The sequence below is a fragment of the Oncorhynchus gorbuscha genome, linkage group LG03 (assembly GCF_021184085.1).
Source record: "Oncorhynchus gorbuscha isolate QuinsamMale2020 ecotype Even-year linkage group LG03, OgorEven_v1.0, whole genome shotgun sequence".
Classification (NCBI taxonomy): Eukaryota; Metazoa; Chordata; class Actinopteri; order Salmoniformes; family Salmonidae; genus Oncorhynchus; species Oncorhynchus gorbuscha.
In genome coordinates this window covers 92,979,912-92,985,911 of record NC_060175.1, presented here as the reverse complement: position 1 = coordinate 92,985,911, position 6,000 = coordinate 92,979,912, and positions in this window count along the sequence as shown.

The following is a 6,000-nucleotide window of genomic DNA, read 5'->3' as shown; positions in this document are numbered from 1 at the left end:
GCCATTTCAGTTATGTCCTGACCATTTCCAATTGAAATGTATGATGTGGAGACAGAGCCAACCTGGTTCAACGTCTGTATGATGTGGAGACAGAGCCAACCTGGTTCAAAGCCTGTATGATGTGGAGACAGAGCCAACCTGGTTCAACGTCTGTATGATGTGGAGACAGAGCCAACCTGGTTCAACGTCTGTATGATGTGGAGACAGAGCCAACCTGGTTCAACGTCTGTATGATGTGGAGACAGAGCCAACCTGGTTCAACGTCTGTATGATGTGGAGACAGAGCCAACCTGGTTCAAAGCCTGTATGATGTGGAGACAGAGCCAACCTGGTTCAACGTCTGTATGATGTGGAGACAGAGCCAACCTGGTTCAACGTCTGTATGATGTGGAGACAGAGCCAACCTGGTTCAAAGCCTGTATGATGTGGAGACAGAGCCAACCTGGTTCAACGTCTGTATGATGTGGAGACAGAGCCAACCTGGTTCAAAGCCTGTATGATGTGGAGACAGAGCCAACCTGGTTCAAAGCCTGTATGATGTGGAGACAGAGCCAACCTGGTTCAACGTCTGTATGATGTGGAGACAGAGCCAACCTGGTTCAACGTCTGTATGATGTGGAGACAGAGCCAACCTGGTTCAACGTCTGTATGATGTGGAGACAGTGCCAACCTGGTTCAACGTCTGTATGATGTGGAGACAGAGCCAACCTGGTTCTTCAAAGTCTGTATGATGTGGAGACAGAGCCAACCTGTTTCAAAGCCTGTATGATGTGGAGACAGAGCCAGCCTGGTTCAACGTCTGTATGATGTGGAGACAGAGCCAACCTGGTTCAACGTCTGTATGATGTGGAGACAGAGCCAGCCTGGTTCAACGTCTGTATGATGTGGAGACAGAGCCAACCTGGTTCAAGCTGTATGATGTGGAGACAGAGCCAACCTGGTTCAAAGCCTGTATGATGTGGAGACAGAGCCAACCTGGTTCAACGTCTGTATGATGTGGAGACAGAGCCAACCTGGTTCAAAGCCTGTATGATGTGGAGACAGAGCCAACCTGGTTCAACGTCTGTATGATGTGGAGACAGAGCCAACCTGGTTCAACGTCTGTATGATGTGGAGACAGAGCCAACCTGGTTCAACGTCTGTATGATGTGGAGACAGAGCCAACCTGGTTCAACGTCTGTATGATGTGGAGACAGAGCCAACCTGGTTCAAAGCCTGTATGATGTGGAGACAGAGCCAACCTGGTTCTGTATGATTGGAGACAGAGCCAACCTGGTTCAACGTCTGTATGATGTGGAGACAGAGCCAACCTGGTTCAAAGCCTGTATGATGTGGAGACAGAGCCAACCTGGTTCAACGTCTGTATGATGTGGAGACAGAGCCAACCTGGTTCAAAGCCTGTATGATGTGGAGACAGAGCCAACCTGGTTCAAAGCCTGTATGATGTGGAGACAGAGCCAACCTGGTTCAACGTCTGTATGATGTGGAGACAGAGCCAACCTGGTTCAACGTCTGTATGATGTGGAGACAGAGCCAACCTGGTTCAACGTCTGTATGATGTGGAGACAGTGCCAACCTGGTTCAACGTCTGTATGATGTGGAGACAGAGCCAACCTGGTTCTTCAAAGTCTGTATGATGTGGAGACAGAGCCAACCTGTTTCAAAGCCTGTATGATGTGGAGACAGAGCCAGCCTGGTTCAACGTCTGTATGATGTGGAGACAGAGCCAACCTGGTTCAACGTCTGTATGATGTGGAGACAGAGCCAGCCTGGTTCAACGTCTGTATGATGTGGAGACAGAGCCAACCTGGTTCAACGTCTGTATGATGTGGAGACAGAGCCAACCTGGTTCAAAGCCTGTATGATGTGGAGACAGAGCCAACCTGGTTCAACGTCTGTATGATGTGGAGACAGAGCCAACCTGGTTCAAAGCCTGTATGATGTGGAGACAGAGCCAACCTGGTTCAACGTCTGTATGATGTGGAGACAGAGCCAACCTGGTTCAAAGCCTGTATGATGTGGAGACAGAGCCAACCTGGTTCAAAGCCTGTAGGATGTGGAGACAAAGCCAACCTGGTTCAAAGCCTGTAGGATGTGGAGACAAAGCCAACCTGGTTCAAAGCCTGTATGATGTGCAGCCTGAGCCAACCTGGTTCAAAGCGTGTTTGAATTTTTTTTCAAATATGTGAGCGTTTGATTGAGCCTGCCTTGGGATCCAGCTGGGCGGGGTTTTCATTCCATTGGTTCCATTGCACCAGGTAAGCTCAATCAAGCATAGCTAAAGTATTTGAAAGACATCGAATCCTATTTGAACCGAGGTCCGGTGCATAGTTTAACATTCGACAGATGTTGCTTCTCACGTCTACAGTCACAGCTGAGTCGTCATCTAAAATCTCAACAGTATAATACCACACATTCACTAACAGCGTAACATTAGATACTTTATGGTACAACCTTATACTCGGGTAAACAGATATAGCGATACGTTCTCTTGCTCTAGAATGCCTTGGTCAGTGATCGGTGGTGGACATGCAGCACCTGGCCAGGGCTTTGGGCAGGGCTGACAACCAGATATCCAGCGGCAGAACGTGTCTGGGCTGAATGTGAGCGGATTAACGCTCACCACACATGTCCCCTCTAGGAAACTCAAGCCGACTTTTCAACGTAAAAGGGCGCCAATAAGTCTCTGTGGTAAAATGCAGGGACACATGCTATCTGAAACGACCCAATAGTCATGCAGCCGTGATTCCTCTGGGTCAAGGGAGGGCAGGGAAGGAGGGGCTGATGGAGGACAGGATAGGGCCAGGGAGCAAGTGACTACCTTTGGCTGACCTTCCCCTTTTCTTTCCAGCCTCAGAATATCTATTCTAACTACACTGCCTGCCTGCCTGCCCGCCCCCACCCGTGAGTGAGTGAGTGAGTGAGTGAGTGAGTGAGTGAGTGAGTGAGTGAGTGAGTGAGTGAGTGAGTGAGTGAGTGAGTGAGTGAGTGCTCACCAGTGAGGATATCATGTGAAGCAGGTGTCTGTTCTGTTTCCCACCTAGATCTACTGGTCACTGACTGCATGTCTATCTTCACTCTGGCTGACGCTCTGTTCCAATATCCACACTAGCATCCTACGTAGAATGAAGCTATGCATTAAGCATCTATTCTAAAGTGCTATGCTAGGGTAGATTTTGGACAATTCAACCTCGTAAAGGATCACGTTTAAATGGCTGATGTACAGTACCAGTCAAATGTTTGGACACACCTACTCATTCCAGGGTTTTTCTTTATTTTTACTATTTTCTACATTGTAGAATAATAGTGAAGACATCAAAACTATGAAATAACACATATTGAAGAATCGCAAATACAAAATATATTTTGTTTTGTTTAATACTTTTTTGGTTACTGCATGATTCCATATGTGTTATTTCATAGTTTTGATGTCTTCACTATTATTCTACAATGTAGAAAATCGTAAAAATATCCCTTGAATGATTAGGTGTGTTCAAACTGTAACTGGTACTGTACATTATAGCCTATGTCTGTGGTGCTTCAAAGTCAGTCCCTGCTGAGAGTGCATTTTCTACCACAAGAGAAGATCCTTCTCTTCTTTAATCAGAATCTGAATCACATTGTGCAGTCGCAGGGTAACTTAGGTTATCTAATGGGAATTTACACATGGCAAAGAGAGCGTCATCCCAAATTAATGTCTAATACAGCATTAACTGTTGTTATAATGTTAACACTGTCCACAGTCCCAATCTCCACGTGTAATTTACCAACAGGGACGACCACTGGGATAATCTTGGTAGTAGTCACATGAATAGATTTATTTGAACATAGTGCATATAGACTTGAATGGCAATTCCCGTTGTAGTAATTGTCTATCTATGGTGGTAGTCCCACTCTGAAATCAATTAGAATGAATGTGTTTTAAAGCTCTCCACTTAACTGCTGTGCTGTAAATAAGGAGGACCTGGATCGTATTCATTAGGTTACAACAGAATACAAAAAATGAATATTTCTTATTGGACAAGTTCATGTAACGTTAGTCCCTCCCGGTTTGTGTCTATTTTCTTCTGTTTTAGAGCCTGATAAACACAACCCATGGTTCAGTCATTGTACTGAGGTCAAGAAGAATGCACTAGAAAACAAATTGGTCAATCCATAGTATGTTAGTCTAAAGAGTCACACTGTTTAATATTGTATATCCCATACTTTGTCTTCTAACATTGCAAAATGTTCTTACAATGTACTTTTTTATATAACAATGTAATACCAATTGTTGTAACAATGAGCTAACTTCAATAATTTGTGCCTCTTATTAGCTACTCACGAAATGACACGTATCATCTTTAAAACATGCAGGAATAGACACTGGTTGTATTGGAATCAAAGGATTCTGTTCTGAAATTGATTACAACATTGTGTGTGTAGGACTGTTGGTTCATCATGCATTGGCCGTACTAATGCTATCAATATTTTCTCTCTCTCCCTTTCGTTTCTGCAAATGAATGAATGATGTAATTACAGGACACGCCGGTGTTACGAAGGAACACAAATCATCGTCCTTACCAGTCGGCAGAGAAACGAGAGGGATCATTAAAAGTGAGAAGTGGATCAACATTTAGAAAACCAAGGTTACACAGACTATGACGTGGAATCATCATGCATTATACCCACGCGGAGACAAGGAGTCTTTGATTCTTTGCTGGTGAATGGAGGAGAACTATTATTGTTCCACCACATGTGGGTCACTCAACAACATACTGTGACATAACAAAACTAATGGGTGTAGCCTATGTTTAGGAATCTGGTGATGCTATTATTTCCATGAATTGAATTTCCTTCCTCTCCTCCCTTTTCCCTCTCCTCTATTCTCTGCTGGATGCCCCCTTTCAGGCGTGGCCTAAACGTCACCCCCACCCCGTCCCCAGGCGCCACCCTCCTCTAGCATGTAAGTCCAGCTAGCCTGTTTAAGCATTTGCATTTACATTTTATTGGAAGCATTGAGATTTAGAGCGAGGGATCTATCAGCTCTGAGCAGACAGGATGAGTTAACAATGCATTACCTGCCTTTTATGCAAGCTATAACTCTCTGCCCTGGTCACTACAAGATATTAATGGAGGGAGGAACGGAAGGATCGAGGAGGGAAGTGAAGGTTGGTCGCATTCCCGCCAAGGGAGAGGCAGGGGGGACTATAGGCCCTGGTGAAAAGTAATGCACGTAATAGGGAAGAGGGTGCCATTTGGGACGCAGGTTAGATATGGAGATGCTGGGTCTCTCTGTTGCCTTCTTTACTGCACATTAAACATGATAGTGAGTCAAAATGAAAGAATCACTTCGCAATCACCTTCATACGGATCAGTGATCTACGCGCCGTTGTGCTGTGAGACGCTAATGCCAGAGCTGGATTAAAATACCATTTAAAATATTTCACACTTTTTGAACGCTTGCTCTAAACTGCCTGGCGTGACATATTCGCCAGGTGTGCCTTTTGGACTATTCAGTTGGTCCATTAAGCCAGGAAAGATCAGTCAAGCACAGTCTGCACAGATAAGGTATTTTACATTATTTCAAATAGTAATTGAACCCAGCTCTGGGTCTGCGCTGTGAGAGGCTGAGGCAGAAGCCATCACTGCAGTCAAGGTATTTCCATAATGTCTGTGCAGCAATAACACAGAACAGCTGGAGGACAGCTGTGCAGAGCTGATCAGAACACCAGTGAGACCACCAGCAATTGCATTGGTCTCAGAGATACTCAGACACACAGCCCCATAACTTCTGAACATTTAACAAAATAATATAATGTATTCTGTATACATTCAGTGGCAGCGTGTGTATAATAAGTCTGTGTTGTTGAACAGACCATGCAACACTGACCAAGCCCACCTCAGCCATCCTTCCCTTCCCCCAAATCTAGCAACCCCTACTGCACAGTAGCCAACTCGACACTCATTTGTGATGATGTGCAGCAAGACAACCAACCTGTCACAGGCAATGTCCTCAAA